Raw genomic sequence first — 18,457 nt, 5'->3', positions numbered from 1 at the left:
TGCCACCCTCCCAACCCTCCAAAAGAGAAGACCTGGCAAGCAGGAGAGCAGGCAAGAGAGGCCCCTCTCTGAAGTTTGCCTCCTGTTCAAGCAAAGGGAAATCCACAGCAACTGGGCTGGAACAAAGGATTCTGGTGTTTTCCTGGATTCCTTATGAATGATTAGCTTTCTTGGGTAGAATCCAGTGCTAAAGAGGCTGCGGCCAGGGATTGTCTCCATAGGCAGATCCATTAACTCCAGCCTGTGTCACGGAGATAGACTTTCTCTAATTAAAAGTCCTTTTATTGAGCAACTTATATTTTTTAAGGATTTGTGCCAGGAGATAGAGGGACAGAGGGAAAGAAGGAGGCAGATCCCTCTCTCAAAAGCTCACATATGGAGAGGCGATGGACCTGCAGAAAGCTATCATCAAAACAAAGAGGGATACACTGATGGTACATGAAGGTGTGAAGAAAGAGGTCAATGTTAATTCTGCCTGCGTATGTCCCAAGAGTGTCTTGTCACAAGAGAGATGACTGTTGAGCCAGACCCTGATGGAGAGACAGGATGCATGAGAGCTGACAACATACATGCACTTTGGAATCTCACCTCAGTGGAATTTTGGTGGGCAGAGCATGACAAAGGTGTCTCAGTACAGGAAACCGTAGAGTGAGATATAAGAGGCCTGATGATGGGAGAGTTCATGGTATTTTCTGCAGCCGGGTATTCTCACTGATAGTCCCTCTCAGTGGACAGGGAAAATATCCTGGTGTATACAGTTGGTCCTCCCTATCTGTGGGCTTCACATTGGCAGATTCAGCCAACCATGGAATCTACAAATATTCAGGAAAAAAGTTGCATTTGGAAAGAACGTGTACAGAGCCTTTTCTTCTCATTATACCCTAAACAATACAGTATAACAACGGTTTATGCAGCATTCACACTGTGAGGCATTAGAAGTAATCTAGATATGACAAAGCACAAGGGGAGACCTCTAGGTTTTTGTATGAGGGACTGAGCATCGGAGGACTTTGAAATTGGGCTGGGGATGGGAGGTCCTGGAATCAATCCCCTGCAGACACTGAGGGATACCTGTATCTGCACTTACATCTGCACTGGTTTCTATACCACATCTCTATCTCTTTATCTATCAAACCTATGATTTCCTATCAATATCTTTCGTTCCAGACAATCCCTCAGGGTTCAATCTGGTTTTTACTCTTCCCATACTTGTAGCTCCCCTCTCTAGCAGGGGCATGTAGCCCCACGTGACCAGTATTCCTAGAGAATTAGATATATGGAGAGAGGGGAGACAGATGTGCACGGTGGTTTGACATCTGCTCTGGAGGGCATCACGTGTCACGGAAAGATAAAAGACTATTTTTTTAGGCGTTGGTGAATTATTCAAGGTTTTTGTGGAAAGAGTAATAAAAGTCACCCAGAAGAGTAAAGTTAATGGATATTTAAATAACCCTAAATAAGGTTTTTAAGTAGAAAGGGAAGTACTGGGGACATTTTTGCAGACTTGAAAAATTTCTCTTGGATTACGTTCAACTTGCAAGATGGCTTCACTGAGCCTTGGCTTCCATCCTGCTGAGACACCCCACTGTGATGAGCTCAGCGTGTCCCCTCACTCTCTGGTCTGTCTTCTACTTGGAATCTGAAAGTCGGTGAATATGCTCTACATGGTAGGCTGTGTCCCTGTCTGTAGCCAAGGATCCATTTTATTTACCCAGGAGCAAGATTTCTACTTAAGCATTTCTAAGTAGATAACAAGAGAACCCTGGAATCCTATTTCAATAATTATGCATAAGTCAGGATGCTTTTTTTTGGGCACATAATTGAAAACCCAACACGGTTAGCTTGAACAAGGGATTTTAAAGACGAGTGCAAATAGAGGTCTGGAGGAAATCTAGCTAGAAGTGGCTTGATCCAGTGGTTCAGGATCTGTCCTCCTGTGATCGACTCAGCTCAGCTTTAGTCAGGTTTACAATGAGAGGATCATACAGTTCTGGATCTCATCTCAATGCCTAGCCTTATGTAGAGGAGAAAGAAAAGTCACTTACAGGATCTCTTCAGGAGGAAGAAGAAAAACTTTTCTAGAAGTTTCCAGGAATTGTCTCCTTGTATTTTAAGAAAAAAAAATTTCTTTCTAGGGGCTGGGGATATGGCTCAAGTAGTAGCTTGCTTGCCTAGCATGTGTGAGGCACTAGGTTCTATCCTCAGCACCACATAAAGATAAAATAAAGATATTGTGTCCACCTAAAAGCTAAAAAATAAATATTAAAAAAATTCTTTCTATTTTTAAAAACAATTTTGGACAGGTGCAACGGCGCATGCCTATAATCCCAACAGCTTGGGAGACTGAGGCAGGAGGATTGCAAGTTTGAGACCAACCTTAGCAACGCAGCAAGACCCTGTCTCAAAAATAAAAAGGGCTGGGGATGTAACTCAGTGGTAAAGTTCCCCTAGGCTCAATCCTCAGTATCAAAACAAACTATAAAACAACAACAACAACAATTTTAGAGAAAAGCTTTAAGAACTGTACAAAAAATTATATGGATTACTTGAGAGTGATTTGTCAACATGAAATCCCACCCATGAGAATAATTTAGTGTATATTTCGTATGAACAAAGACATTCTCCCACAAAGCCAAAATTCGAATCCAGAGATTCCGCTTAAGTTTCCTTGCTTACCCAATAATGTCCCTTACAGGATCCCTGACTTTCATGTCCTTGACATTTTAAAAGATTATAGCCTAGTTGTTTTGTCAAATGTCCCACAGTCTGGCTTTACCTGGTGTTTCCTCATCATCGGATTCAGGTTTTGTATCATTAAGCCAGAATATCACAAAGTGATACTGTGTATGTGTCATCATCTGGCACAAGATTTCACTTTCTTTCATCACTGGAGATGTTGATTTTGATTACTTGACTGAAGTGGTATCTGCCAGATGTCTCCACTATAAAGTTACTTCACTTCTTCTTTTGTAATTAATGAGTACAGAGGTTCCTCCGAATCCATGGGGGATTGGTTCCAGGGCCCCACACAGATACCAAATTCTGCAGATGCTCAAGTCCCTTCTATGAGGTGGGGAAGTATTTGCATCGATCCTACGCACATCCTCCTCCACACTTTAAGTTATCTTTGATGACTTACCATCCCTAATACAATGGAAGCGCAATGTAAACAGTTGTCATAGTCTATTGTTTAGGGAATAATGATGAAAAGAAAACTGTACATGTCAGGTACAGACACAATTCTTTTTATGAATTTTTTTTTTGAGACAGGGATCTTGCTATGTTGTCCAGGCTGACCTCAAACTCCAGGCCCAAGTGATCCTCCTCCTCAGGCTCCTGAGTAGCCTGGACTACAGGCCTGTGCCCCCCTGCCTGGTTTTGACTATTGCCGATTCAACTTTGGTTGACTCTGGGGATGCTGACTGGGTTGGGTAGGGAGGTACTCTGAGATGCTGTAAGTATATACTTCCTCATTAAACTTTTAATATATTTATTCATCTCTCTGTTGATATCAGCAGGGAAATGTGAACTCCTGTTGCATTCAATGAGTTATTATCTGTCATTTATTTTGATGCTCAAATTATTCCTGATTCTGCTAATGGGAACTCCTTCAAGTCAGTTTCTGTGTCCTTTTGAAATGTCCCCTAATTATTTGGGCACGACCTTGCTGAAGATTTTTCCACATTCATTTAGTCCTTTGTCTACTCAGATTACGGGACCAGCCATTCCTCTAAGAAGTCCTAGCTCCACTTAGAAAATCCCCTTCCCTCTTCCCTTCTCTATATAATTATTTGGGTATTTAGGAGCCAAAACTTTAGATTCTAAGTATTCTCAGGGTTACTGGGGTGTCCTTGCTGCTAGATTGTCTCAGGGGACAGGTCTTGGGAATACATCCTGCCATACAGACCTGCATTTACATTTATTTCCATATTCATCTATTTGTGTATTGAAATCTCTGAGTTCACACCAATATCCTCAATAGGACACCTTAGGGTTTAAATGAGTTCCTCCTTCCCACTTTTGTAATCTCTTCTTCCAGGAGTGAGAAACTTGGCTCCCATTGCTCCCATCTGATCTCCCCTATGTAATCAGTTTCCCACTGCTGAGCCCCCATGAACACCTTCCTCATTTCAGCTGGGCTCCAACCCCCTGTACCTTCTCGGACACCTTCCTCTTCCAGCTCATCCATTTACACAATCGCGTCGGAACCAGTTACCAGAAAGGTGAATGCAAGAACCTTCATTAATAGCGACCCATCCAGGCAGCCTCCGTAGCCGGGTGGGGTCGTCTGTCACTGGGTCCCGTGGCCTGTGTATAGGAGAGGTGCACACCTAAAAAAAATAAGTTAAGGTTCTCTTCGGAAGGACAGGAGCCTAAACTCCAAGTCAGCAACGACAGGGCTGGACCAACACATTCCTGTAAGTGGAAAAAACCATCAAGAGCTCTGCCCCAAAGACCACATGAAAGGTGGCTCTTTGCATCATCTTTCTAATGATGGGAAGCACAACTCCTTGGCACCGAAGCCAAGGGACGATGTTGTCTGACTGCCGAGAAAACAGCCGAGAATGTAAACAGCCACTCTGAACAGCAAGCCATTCAGACGAGGATTTTGGAGTGCAGCCCAGGGCTTAAGTCATGGCAGAATAAATATATTCTGAAATCACAACCTCGCTCTTCCCTCACCAAATCCCCCTCCCTCTTCCCTTCTCTATACAATTATTTTTGTTAAAGGGCAACATGTGAGTGCAACATGTTAAAGATACTGAAATAATCTCTCTATGGAAATGTTGCACAAATGCTCACGCTCACTCAAGTGTTAATGAGTGCAATTCCTCCACACCTGAGCCACCTGGTGTGGAAAATACCCAACACTTAGGAATTTTTTTTTGCCATTCTGAAAATGGAGTTGTTGTTGTTGGGATTTGCATTTCTTTATTCATGACTAAAATCAAACATTTTTTCATGATGGTTAAGGGCATTTTCATTTTTTCTGTGCAAGCCTATTTATATCTTCTGTTGACTTTTTCTCACGGGATTGATGGTCTTTTTCTTACTTATTTGTAAGAGCTCTTTATATATTGAGAAAATCAGAATAGGATTTTTTGACATGAATTGCAAATATTTTCCCACTTTTTTTTGTGTGTGTATAGTTGTTTTTTTTTATCCAAATAATATACTTTGTTTCTATGTTATAAAATGTATTCATTTTTTTCCTTTTGGATGCTTTGATTTTGTATCTTCTTGTTTAGGGCTTCATGATCTGAAGGATAAAATCTGGTATAAAAAATCATTTAGGCTAGGTACGATGGTGCACACTGTAACCCCAGCAGCTCAGGAGGCTGAGGCAGGAAAATTGGGAGTTCAAAGCCAGCCTCAGCAACTTAGTGAGGCCCTGAGCAACTCAGCAAGAACATGTCTCTAAATAAAATATTTTAAAAAGGGTTGAGGATGTGGCTCAGTGGTTAAGCTTCTCTGGGTTCAATCCTTAGTACCAAAATAAAAACCATTTCTGGTGACCCTTGTCCCTCCCCTTTCATAACCTGCCTGAGCAGCCTGGTGTCTACCCCCAGATCTTGACACTTCCTCTGTCAGGGTTGACATTCAGTTGAGGACTTAAGAGTTTCCTTTGTCATAAACTGAGAGTTCATCATGTGCCAGGTACTGTCCTAGGCACTGGGGACACAAAGATTCAGAGGTGAATAAGAGCTAACCCACCAGCAGCACAGAGTGCGGTTGTGTGAACGAATGAGTTAAATAATATAAGACGGAAGTCTCTTCAGGGCAGAGTGGGGCCGACCCCCTTCCCAAATAACCAGTCTAGTAGGTTCTATAATGGTGATCACCTTTGATTGGAGTCTTGAAGGTACAGCAGGTTCTCACCAGGTAAATCAACAGTGGGGTGGAGAAGGATGTTCTAGGCGGAGGTACTGTGGCTGCCCACAAGGTATGACTGTGAGGTAAGGGGGTTTCAGATCATAGGATGCTGAGTTTGGGCTTTGCCCTGTAGGGCTACCAAAGGGCTTTAGCATGGGAGAGGTAATTACCGTAGTAATGCTCTTTCCCTTGATAGCGGGGTGAGAAGTGGCAGTCAGATACCTGGAGACCAGATAGGAAGCCGCAGTTCATGGTTGGAAAGGGCTGGAACCGAGGTGGAAAGTAGTGGAGGAGATCGAGAGTGGAGGGTGGGCATGGTGAGGGAAGACGAGCCAAGGTTGGGTCTTGTCAGAAGGAGGTGGTGTGGGTGGTAGGGGACAGGGAAGCTGGGGAGTGGGGTCTGACCTGGAGGGCAGATCTACGGGGACTCTGAGTCTCCTTTGGTGTGGATGATGCTGTTGACCCCTGGGGAGGCACTGCAGGGAGAGCATCTCTGTGCGGCTGGGTCCTTATGTTTTGAACTTACTGTGGTTGAGGCATGGGTGGGAGGTCCAAGTGGAGATGGGCCACAGGCAGGTGGGAATAAACAGCCGGGTTTCTGGGGAGATTCTGTACAGGGGACATCAGTTACTGGTCATGGTCAAAGCCCCTTCAGTGAAGGATGCTTTAATTTGGATCTTGAATGCCCCCCCAAAGGCCCATGTGTTTAAAGGCTGAGAAACCAGGGTGGCACCATGGGAGGCGATGGAAATCTTAGGGAGAAGGGCCTAGTGGGAGGTCTTGGGTCACCGGCAGTGTGTTCCTGAAGGGGATTGTGGGACCCTGGCTCCTTCTTCCCTGGATATGGGATAAGTGATTTTGCTCTGCCATGTGCTTCCGCTGTAATGGGCTGCCATACCACAGGCACAGAGCAACAGGACCGATTGATCACGGACTAGGACTTCTGAAACCATGAGCCAAAATAAACCTTCTGTTTTTACAAGCTGATTGTCAGGCATTTTGTCATAGTGAAGAAAGTCTGACAATACAGAGGGCATGACCAAGTAATAATACAAAGTCTTACACTTTATGTATCTGTATTTTATTGTGACAAATTCGTATGTAGCACTTTCTATGGACCAAGAACTTTACGGATATTTGTTCATTTAATACAAATACGACTCAGAGGTAGGTACAATTATTCCAATTTTTTAGATGATAGAATTGAGGCTTGGTTCAACATCCTGTGCTAGGTCTCAAGGGTCACTGTGGCAGAGACAGGGCTTGAGCCCAGCCTGGCTGGCTGTCATTCACAACACTGTTCCTTTATACAGGGCCCTGGTGGCCAGGAAGTTTAGAAGAGGGAGAATAACTGACACTTATTTTGTCCTGGGAGCCCAGGGATGTTTCTATGAAGACTTTACAATCTGCCCTTACAGGTAAAGCTGCGGTGTCTGTGTATTAAGGAAGAATCTCTGGATTTAAGGGCAAAGGCACCATGTTACCTGTGCCTCTTACTTCTGTATGGATGTGGAACACTGAATGACAATAGGTGACCTGTGGGGAGAGCCACTGGGCTCCCTTGCACTGTTTTTCCATTTCAGTTAATTTCTGTACCTTTTCTGTCCCTCCCAGTTGACTTTTAGTTTTGTGTTTTGCTGAAGTCTACATAGTACTGTAGTACTAAACATTCTCACAATAATTCAAAAACAACACATAGGCACATTTGAAAATAAGATATTTCTGTGGACCGTAAGTGTCACTGAAACACAGCTCAGAGGGACACGGTCACATCACGGGTCTTCTGGGTTTAGGTCCTGAAGCAGGTACAGTGGACGGGACTTTGTATCCTGCCAAGTTATGGGTCCTGAACACATTCCACATGGGGTGAGAGACCTGGTCAGACTGATTGCATGAAACTAGGTATTTCCTCTGCAGAGAGAGAGGCTGGGAAAGTTGCTCCAGGATGTTTATGTTTGAGAGCTCCTGGCTTGTACAGATATCCAAGGAGGCTAAAGAAAAAAGACCCAGCCTCATAACAGGAGTAGGACCAAGCCATTGATGCTTCAGGGACTGAATCTGATGGGACTCATTCACTTTAACACGGACATCTTTATACACAATGTAAGATGCACTCTAAGATTGGGAGGTCTGAGAGAGGGGCAGGCAGAGGTGACCACCAAAATGCTAGGGAAGGAGAGGGTAAATGGAGGACGAGGAGAGAAGAGAGAGGGAGAGGAGGAGGAGGGGAGAGGAGGAGGAGGAGGAGGAGGAGGAGGAGAAAGAGGAGTGCGATGAGGGAGGAAGAAGCGGAGAGGAGAGGAGAGTCTAGATGTGCTGATTAGTCCTGATGAGGAGTCTATCTTCGACTGATTGATATTAGTTATTCTTCATCTGTCCTTCTTTCTGACTATAGTCTATTTTTATACTCCTTCGATGCTTCTTAGGACTTTCAGTATCTTCGTCTTCTTCTTCTTCTTCTCGGTCTTTTCTTGCTTACTTCCTCGTATTCGTTCTTCCTCTTCTTCTACCTTCTTCTTCTTCTTCTTCCTCTGCTTACTTTTCGTATTCTTTCTTCTTCCCTCTTCTCTCCTCTTCTTCTTCTCCTCTGTCTTCTTCTTCTCTTCTTCTCCTCTTCTTTCTTCTTCTTCTTCCTCTTCTATCTTCTTAGTCCTTTCTCTTATTCTATTCTTCTTCCTCTTCTCTTCTTCTTCTTCTTCTTCTTCATCCTTCTTCTTCCTTCTTCTTCTCCTTCTTCCTCTTCTTCTCTTCTGTCTTCGTCCTTCTTCTCTCCCTCTTCTGTCTTCTCCTTCTTCTTCATTCTGCCTCTCTTCTCCTTCTTCTTCTCTCTTCTTTCTTCTCCTTCTTCTTCTTCTTCCTTCTTCTCTCTTCTCTTCTCTTCCTCTTCTCTCGCCTTCTCTTCTTCCCCTTCTGTGCTTCTCCTTCTGCCTTCTTCCTCTCTTCTTCTCCCTTGCTTCTCCTTCTTCTTCGCTCTGTCCTTCTCTTCTCTCTTCTTCCTTGCTTCTGCCCTCCTGGCTTCTCTTTCTGCTTCCCTCTTCTTCTTCGTCGGCGCTCTGAGGAGGATGAGGATGGAGGAGGAAGGGAGATCCACTAAAAATGAGTACTTGCTAAAATTCCAGAACATATTGAAAAGGAACACTAAAGAAATCTACCTTAATGACTATTGAGAGATTATTTCTAGGCTAAATGATAATAAAAACACTAATTAACTAGTTACAAATTATACTCGTCTTATTGTTGGGTTGATCATATGGTTGAATCCTAGCCAACAAAATGTGAGTAAAAACTATGTGGGCCATTTGCATGCTTGGCCCCCAAACCTCTCTAACACGCACTTCCCCACGCCCTTTCTCCATTTATAAGCCGACATCCATGTAACCCTGGAAGCACACGAGGAAGAGGCAGAGCCGCCATTAATCTAGGCCCTTCCTGATGCTTGGGAGGAGAGGTGTTCACTTGCTCAGGACCAAGAGTAGCTGCTATTGTCTTGAGTCATGTAAACTTTGGATCATCAAAGACATCAAGAAAATAAAACATTTTAAGTAGAAATAAAAAATAATAAAAAGGTAAAAATAAAAAACGAATAGGTGAATGAATATAGGAAAGGACCAACTAGAAATCCTAGAGATCCAAACAATAATAAATGAAACTTAAAAACCTCAATAGGTGGAATAAACTTTAGACCAGAAAAAGAAATGAATAAGCTGGAAATATCACCAGAACGTATTACAGAGAGGAAAAAGAAACAAAAAGCATAAAAGAAAAATTAATAGGCACAGACAGGTGTTCAAGGGACTCCAGTGATCATATTAGAGAAGTTCCGGTGGACACTCATATATGAAGATATATTCATTAATGAGGATTTTTCAGACTTGAAGGAAACCAGGGTTTTCAGGTTAAAAGTGTACATCCAATGGATAAAAGTAAATCCACACTTTGATTCATTGTAATAAAACACTATTTAAATATTAAAAGTGACTAGAAAAAATAAATCACATGCTTACAAAAACCAAATAGTTAGAATGGCAAATATTTTTTAAAAAATGTTTCTTTAGTTGTTGATGGATTTTTAAAAATTTATATATGGCGCTGAGAATCAAACCCAGTGCCCCACACATGCTAGACAAGTGCTCTACCACTGAGCCAAACCCCAGCCTCCCGGAATGGCAGACAAAATTTTAACAACAGATATGGAGTAATATCTTCAAAGTGCTGATAAAACAAATGGGCCTAGAATTTTTATGCCCTGCTAAACTATTATTTTTGAATGAAGTCAAAATAAATGCATTTTCAAACAGCAATCAAGTAAGTTTACCACCCACAGATCCTCACAGGAAGAACTGATAGAGACATATTTCAAGGAGAAAGACGTGATCTGAAAGGGAAAGTTTGGGATCCAAGAGCAATGGTACACACAACTACTTGATCATATATCTTTTAAAAAAGTAGTCCATCAGGAAAAAATGTAGTTTCATTTATTCACAAGGAAGAGAATGTTCAGTGAGTAGCAAAGCATGTTTCATCAGTCTTGTTTGAAGGGAGAGTAAAGACACTGATAAGTGTAACTTCCTTATAAATATTTATCATTAGTTATGATTCTTCAAAATTGAAAAATGAAAGTTAAATCAGAGCACAATACATCCTTCCAATGCAAAAGAATTAAGGAATGGAGAAAACGTTATTAAAATTTGGGAAACTAAGAAAGGAGAAAAAAAAGAAGCAATAAGAAAAACATGATAAGCCCAAACCCTAGAATAAGATGTCGGAAATATGTCCAAATAGATCGGTAATTGCAATAGTTTAAACAGCTGAGGTTCTTTAAAAAGACAGGCATCCAGATTTGATTTTTAAAATAAAATTCAGCTTTGTGTTATTTATAAGAGACATACTTAAGAAGAAATGATGTTGAGTAGTCCAAAATTAAACAGGAAAAGCTATATCAGACAAACATTAATAAGAACAAAACTGTTAGAGCAAACTGAATAATAGACAACTTTTAGGGCAAAGATGGTTCTTGAGGATAAAGAGGAGCTTTCATAATAAGGAAAAAACAATTCTATAAGAAGTAACAATCTTCGATTTGTGTGTTCTTAATGTAGTCTTAATATTTATGAAGGAAAACTAATAGAGTCACCAGGAAAATTTATAAGGAAATTGAAAGATTAAGCTGGAAAAAAACATAAGTCTATAAAGGATTTCAACAGCACAATTAAAAGGTTGGTGTAATTAGATAGAAAACCCTGTACCTAGTAGAGAGATTATGCATTCTTTTCAAGCACTCTTTGAACATTTATAAAAATTGGCTCTATTAATAACAACTTCGTATCTTGTGACCATATTGCAATTAAATTAGAAATCCACAATTAAAAATGATTAGATGACAAGAGACAAAGCCATGTATTTGTAAACTATAAAGCCAATTCCTAAAATAGCTTTTAGGTTAAAAAGGAAATCACAATGAAAATTACGAGGGAATGCTTCTGGCTTTCCCACATATACCAATTAGCTTGTTACCTTGTTAAAGTAGTAGCTTGTTACATTACTTTGACTTATATACAAACCATTCCTCTTGTATTCCCTTTCCTCTATCTACCATCTCTCTAATTTTTAAGGTTTTGCTTTTATTTTTCTGGAAAGACAAAGGTATCCTCTTTACTTTTATAGTTTCAAATTTTTACTCTCGTTCTTTATCCTCAATACCTTCTATTTTCACATGCAAGACTTACCTTCTTAGTGGTTTCTGACTTTCAGTGATTGCTTTTGTGTTTTTAAGTTTTTAATCTCATTGACATCAAGGCTTCCCTCTTAAATGTCTATTTTATCTTGTTATTCCAAGCACTGGCTGTTAAAATAATAATTATGCTTTTATAGCTTAATCCTTTCAGGCATTATCTTCTCTATAATCTTTCAAGAATCATCTCTGAACTTCCTAACTTGCATTTATTATTTTACCCACGTATTTTCTTTCTGTTAGCCCTCCTGCCTCTTTTTTTTTTTTTTTTTTTTTGGTACCAGGGATTGAACTCAGAGGTGCTTAACAACTGAGCCACATCCCCAGCCCTTTAAAAATATTTTATTTAGAGACAGGGTCTCTCTGAGTTGCTTAGGGCCTCACTAAGTTCTGAGGCTGGCTTTGGATTTGTAATCCTCCTGCTTCAGCCTCCCAAACCACTGGGATTACAGGCATGTACCATCACGCCCAGCTAACCCCATTAATTTCTTAATGTCTGGAATAAGAGCCAGCCTTGGAAATTTGGCCTAACATGGGACCCTGGAGGGTACTCATACCTACGTCAACGCTGCTGACTCTTTCCTCCCTTTCAACCACTGGGCTGCCCTCCTTGCTCCTGCATGGATCTCGCCCCCTGTGGGAGCTGGGCTTCTACTCTGGCAGACTCCAGAAACTCTTGGGTTAACTACTCTTAGTGCCCGGAGTTTCTTTGTACAGATGAAGTGCAGTCATGCATTGCTTAATGATGGGGATATAGTCTGAGAAATGCATCGTTAGGCAAGTTCATCTTGTGCAAACAGCACGGAGTATACCTCTGCAAACCTAGATGGTCTAGCCTTCTACACACTGAGGCTAAATGGGAGCGTCTTGCTCCTAGGTTACAAATCTGTACGGCAGGTTAATGTACTTAATACTGTAGACAACTGTAACAGAGCAGTACTCGTGGATCCAATCGTATTGAAAGAAAAGGCTCAGTAAAGGTCCTAGGCAATAGGAACTTTTCTGCTCCAGGATAATCTTAGGGTACTGCTGCTGTATCCATGGCTCACGGTTGACTGAAACACTGTAGTGCAGCCCACGACTGTACTCAATTTACTGGTCTGATTTTTCTTCCTCTGCCCTGGGAGGTCTCAGATAGTACATATAACCACTGTGCTTGAGCCATCTACACCATAACATGCCCTGAGGCTGGACCGACTGGAAGGAGGGTAGGAGGTCCTGGCTGCAGACCCTGGCCTGACCCCAGGAAGGAGAGAAGTGGCTTTGTAATCCTGTAAGTGTCACAGTGCTCTTTCCCAGGGCTCTTGGCACCACTGGCCCTTATGCTTCATTTCCAAATTGACCCATCTGTCTTCTCCATGGGAATGTAGAAGTTTTTTCCTTGGTACATGGTTTTTCTCAGCTGCCTCCTGTATCAGGGAGTTCATGAAGAGCTGGGCTAGGGCAAACTTGTTTCTGCATTTGAGGTTGAACATCAGGATCACTACAACCCTACCGGGCAGAAAGGCGTTCTCCATGTGGCAAGACCCAAAAGGGCAGCTGGGCACACCAGGGTGTCATGACCTATGGGACAGGGAGGCCATCTCTCCACTGTGGCCTTGGGAGAATTGTAAAAGCACAGGTAGATTTTTTTTTTCCTCTTGTCTGTATCCTTAAAAGGAAGAGGGTTCTCTCTCTCTCTCTCTCTCTCAACATCTTTATTTTATTTGTTTATTTTTAATTTTTTTTTAATATTTATTTTTTAGGGGTAGATGGACACAACACAATGCCTTTGTTTCTATATGGTGCTGAGGATGGAACCCGGGTCCTGCCCGTGCTAGGGGAGTGCTCTACCTCTGAGCCACAATCCCAGCCCTATTTGTTTATTTTTTATGTGGTGCTGAGGATCGAACCCAGTGCCTCACACATACTAGGCAAGTGCACTACTACCACTAAGCCACAACCCCAGCCCCCGAAGGCACTCTTCTGAAGAGGTCATAGTCTGTTAAAATGTCGCCAACATCTGGAACTGTGTCTATAATGACAACATCTTTATCATTAAGAGCAACCGAATTCATTCCATTTCCTTCCACTATAACTTCCCTTTGTTTTCCTGGAGTCTGCCGCTCAAAGATTAGGATAGAGTTCTCTCTTGGATGCATGGGGTTCTGTGAAAGAAAACGAAGTAATAAAGGTTAAGATTTTTCTACACTGGAGACACTGGAAGATTTTTGTTACACCTTCTCAAGGTTAAACCACAGAAGATCGCAATAAAACTTTGATGATCCATTGAAGGCAATAGCTACCACATCTCTCATCTGTGAGTACCCTAATTAACTGATCAATCGGAATGGGTTTGCAATTTAGGATTTCTTCCCAGTCAATGAATTGTCTCCAAAAACAACAACTGTGGAAATCCCCTATAAAAACAAAAAACAAAAACAAACAACCCCCCAAACAAAAAACAAAAACAAAAACCCTCTTCTGCACTTGCCTTAAGGGACACGGTTTGGCTGCCTTGATTCATTGTATCCAAATTACAATTCTTTGTTTCCCAAATAAATGCTATTTCCTCTAAATTCTGTGTCATTTTTTAAAAATCATCAATTCTAAAAAAAGATCCTGACTTTGGGATTTTATGAAAGATTTTAATAGTCATCATGGAAGGCCTTCACTTTATAACTTGCATTTTCCCATTTTCCAGGAAGTTTTAAATTTTTTATTGCCTCTGATAATCAAGAACAAAGAAAATGTAAATGGGAAAAGTCCATTCCTATCTCTGTCACCTTCAAGCTATCCAGCTGGGCCGGCATTTCCAGTTTTGACTTGGGTCTCTGGCGAGCTTCCTGTTTTACTTAATATATATGTCCTCCTCTCGTGTCCATGAGCACACTCTCAGCTCCTGCATAGGTCCCTGGTGATCTCTTAAGTGTTTATTCATTCCACATAGCCAGAGGCAGAATTAATCATCCCTGGTTATCTGAAAGTTAAGATTGGCTCATTTATTCATTTAACAAGTGTCCATTATGTCTCCACTATGAGCCATATCTGAATGCCATTAGGAAGTGGGTGAATTGCCTCGCGCCAGGAACGATTCTTTCAGAGGCAAATGGACTAGCCTCATGGAAAATTTCTCTCCATACTCATGTAAAGGACAGTAAATTTATTCTGCCCCTTTTGTGGGGCGTCTGGACCCAAACAGATGACTTCATTGCGTTGCTGTCCTCACCAGCAAAAGGCCTTCAGCGATGTTTTCTCGGTTATGCAGAAGCTAGTCCAAAAGAAGGAGGGAGGGGAGAGAGAAAGAGAGAAGGTGGGGGAAGTCCATCAAAACAGAGGAAAAATTGGTCGACTAGAGGAAGGGGCCTGAGGGGGAGGGAGAAGGATGGGGTTAGGGAAGAACAGTGGGGTGAACCTGACCTCACTTCCCTATGTGCATACTGAGCATACCACAGTGAATCTCAGCATCAGGTACATCCACAAGACACTCACTGAAAACAACAGCAACAACAGCAAAACTAAAAGTAAATAGAAAGATCAACAGAGTTCAGGGAAGAGAGCAGAGGGAGGGAGGAGGGCAGTACTGGGGACTGAATTAGAGCAAATTATGTTTCTTGCCTTTATAATTATGTCAAAGTGAATCCTAATGGTATGTATAACTAAAAAGAACTTTCAGTGGGCATTGAGCCCCTATTTGTCAAATAAATGTGTAGCCCTCACTAAAGAGGCTTTTGAAAGATTCTGCTTTCTAACAATCATAACCAGCACTTTCTACAGCTCTCCTCCCTTGGATTATGGATCAGCAACATTTCAGACTGAGACAGTGAGTTGAAGACTTGGGTTTTAAGATGGCCGTCTGGTATGTTACTAAGGAAACAACACCACACACTGTCTCTGGGCTGTGTGTGCAAAGTCTGTGGTCACCTGAATTAGGGAGAGTTTGCCTACTGCCCTCACAATGCCACGAATCTGAGCAGAGGTCCTCCAGGCTGTGGGGAATGCCAGCTTTGGGGTTTTCATCTGCTGTTGCTGCCAGCTCAATTCCACACTGTAAGAACAAGGCATCCAAGAACGTCTCAGAACGTCTCCTCCTTCTTCTGCAGGTTCCTTAATTTTTTCTCTCCTCCAACTTCTCCCGTCTGCACCGTATGTTATAAAGTGGGTCTTGATGAATGATTTAGTCCTACTGTCCATAAACAGTGCTGGTAAATGATTAACAACCAGTCTGAGGTGCAGGGAAAGGTGCTGATTTGTTGTGTTTATCCATTTCCATGGTGTAAATATTTCCAGTCATGGCTGATTTCCAGCTATCGACCCCCACCACGGAACACAGAGTTAAGGGTGAGATGCACACAGTTGATTCTTGTGAGCTGCTGTCAGGTGCACATATGACAGGATACAAAGTCAACATACAGAAATCAATAGCTTTTCTATATACCAACCATCAATCTGCTGAGAAAGGAATCTGGAAAACAATCTCATTCACAGTAGCCTAAAACACCTCCACCCAGGAAGAAATCTAACCGAGGAGGTGAAAATTGCAGAACACTGAATAAAGAAATTGAAGAAGACACTAGAAGATCAAAAGACCTCCCATGTTCATGGAGAGGAATATTGTTAAAATGGCCATGTTACAAAAAGCAATACAGAGTCAATGCAATCCCCATCAACATACCAATGACATTCTTTGCAGCACTAGAAAAAATAGTCCTAAAGTTTATTTGGAAGAATAGAAGACCCTGAATAGCCCAAATGATTGTAAGCCAAAAAAAGCAATGCTGAAGGCATCACAATACCTGACTTCAAATCATACTACAGAGCTATAGTAACCCAAACTGCATGGTACTGGCATAATACACAGACCAGAATAGAAGGCACAGGGACAAACCCAGACAGATACAGTCATCTGATCCAAAACATACCCTGGAGACAAGGCAGCCTTTTAAATGATGGTGCTAGGACTACTGGTTATTCATATGTTGAGGAAAGAAACTAGACCTTCATCTCTCACCCTCCATAAAAATCAACTCAAAATAGATCAAAGACCTCAGAATTCAATAGAAACCGTGCCGCCCCTAGAAGAAAACTTAGAGTCAACCCTCCAGCATATAGGCACAGGCAATGACTTTCTCAACAGGACTCCTACAGCTCAGGAAATAATGCCAAGAGTTAATAAATGGGATGTCATCAAATTAGGAATGTAAAGAGGGAACCCACAGAATGGGAGAAAAGCTTTGCTAGCGACTCTTCTAACAGAGGATTAATATCTAACATATATAAAGAACCCCCCAAAACACCATAAGTAAAAGAGCAAATGAATTAAACAGAAACTTCTCAAAAGAAGAAACACAAATGGAAACAAATAAATGAAATAAAGTTCAACATCTTTAGCAATTAGGGACCTGCAAGCCCAAACTACACTAAGATTGTATCTCACCCCAGTCAGAATGGCCAGCAGTCAACAATACCCACAATAGTAGATGCTGGAGGGGATGTGGGGAGAAGGAACACTGTTAACACCGTTGGTGGAGTTGTAAATTAGTGAGGCCATTATGGAAATCAGTGTGGAGGGTCCTCAAAAGACGAGGCATGGAACCACCCTGTGACCCAGCTCTCTTGCTGTTTGGTACTTATCCTCAGGGATTAAAGTCATCGTCCTACAGTGACACAGCACACCCATGTTTACAACAGCACAATTCACTATAGCCCAATTACAGAACCAGGTGTTCATCAATGGGCAAGGACAAAGAAAATGAGGTCTATCTCCACAATGGGGTTTAGTCAGTCCCAAAGAATGGAATTATATCACTTTCAGGACAACGAGTGGGACTTGAGAGCATATATTAAGTGAAATAAGCCAAACTCAGAAGGTCAAGGGCCTTATGTTTCAATCTCTTATGTGGAAACTAGAGAGGAAAAGAGGGGAAAAGGTGGGAGGGGAATATCTGAAAATAGAAGGGAGATCAGTAGAGGAAAGGGACTAGGGAGAAGGAGGAGGGAAGGGAAAGGGATAATACTGGGGAACAATATTGACGAATCATATTGTTTTATCATGTGAGTGTATGAATACGTAACAACAAATCCCACTATTATGTGTAAATTATAATGCATCAATATGTGGCGCATATACACAATGGAATAGTACTCAGCAATCAAAGAGAATAAAATCATGGCATTTGCAGGTAAATGGATGATGTTGGAGAAGATAATGCTAATGAAGTTAGCCAATCCCCAAAAAACAAATGCCAAATGTTTTCTCTGATATAAGGAGCCTGATTCATAGTGGGATAGGGAGGGGGAGCATGGGAGGAATAGAGGAACTCTAGATAGGGCAGAGGGGTTGGAGGGGAAGGGAGGGGGCAGGGGGTTAGCAATGATGGTGGAATGTGATGGACATCATTATCCAAAGTACAGGTATGAAGACACAAATTGGTGTGATATAACCAAAGATATGAACAATTGTGCTCTATATGTGTAATAAGAATTGTAATGCGTTTTGCTCTCATATATACATAATAAAATAATAAAAATATGGGAAAAAGACTCTTAATTTGAAGAGACTCCAGGAGACACAGCCGTGGAGCTGGGGACTGTGGGTCACAGTGGAGCCTTCAGAGCTCCTGGTTGTGCTCTCCGGGAGCAGGGTCTGTGATGGAGGTTGGGGAGGAAGCAGCATTGGGCAGAGAGAAACCAAACCGGGGCACAATCTTCCAAAAGCTGGAGAATTGTCCTTGTTGGGCTGAGGCATCTGGGCCATCTCAGTATGTGGGCTTCTCTGGGAGCAGTGCCACTGAGGCCACATGCAGGCTGCCCTCAGATCATGCTCCCTGCTGCTGGGCAGAGGCCTTCTGCAAAGGGGGAAGTAGGTAGCTC

The sequence above is a fragment of the Marmota monax genome, unplaced genomic scaffold (genome assembly GCF_021218885.2).
Source record: "Marmota monax isolate L192 unplaced genomic scaffold, Marmota_monax_Labrador192_F-V1.1 WCK01_AAM20220418_F8-fsc00029, whole genome shotgun sequence".
In the NCBI taxonomy this organism is placed as follows: Eukaryota; Metazoa; Chordata; class Mammalia; order Rodentia; family Sciuridae; genus Marmota; species Marmota monax.
The sequence above is the reverse complement of the archived record's forward strand: the minus strand, read 5'-3'. Positions refer to the sequence as shown.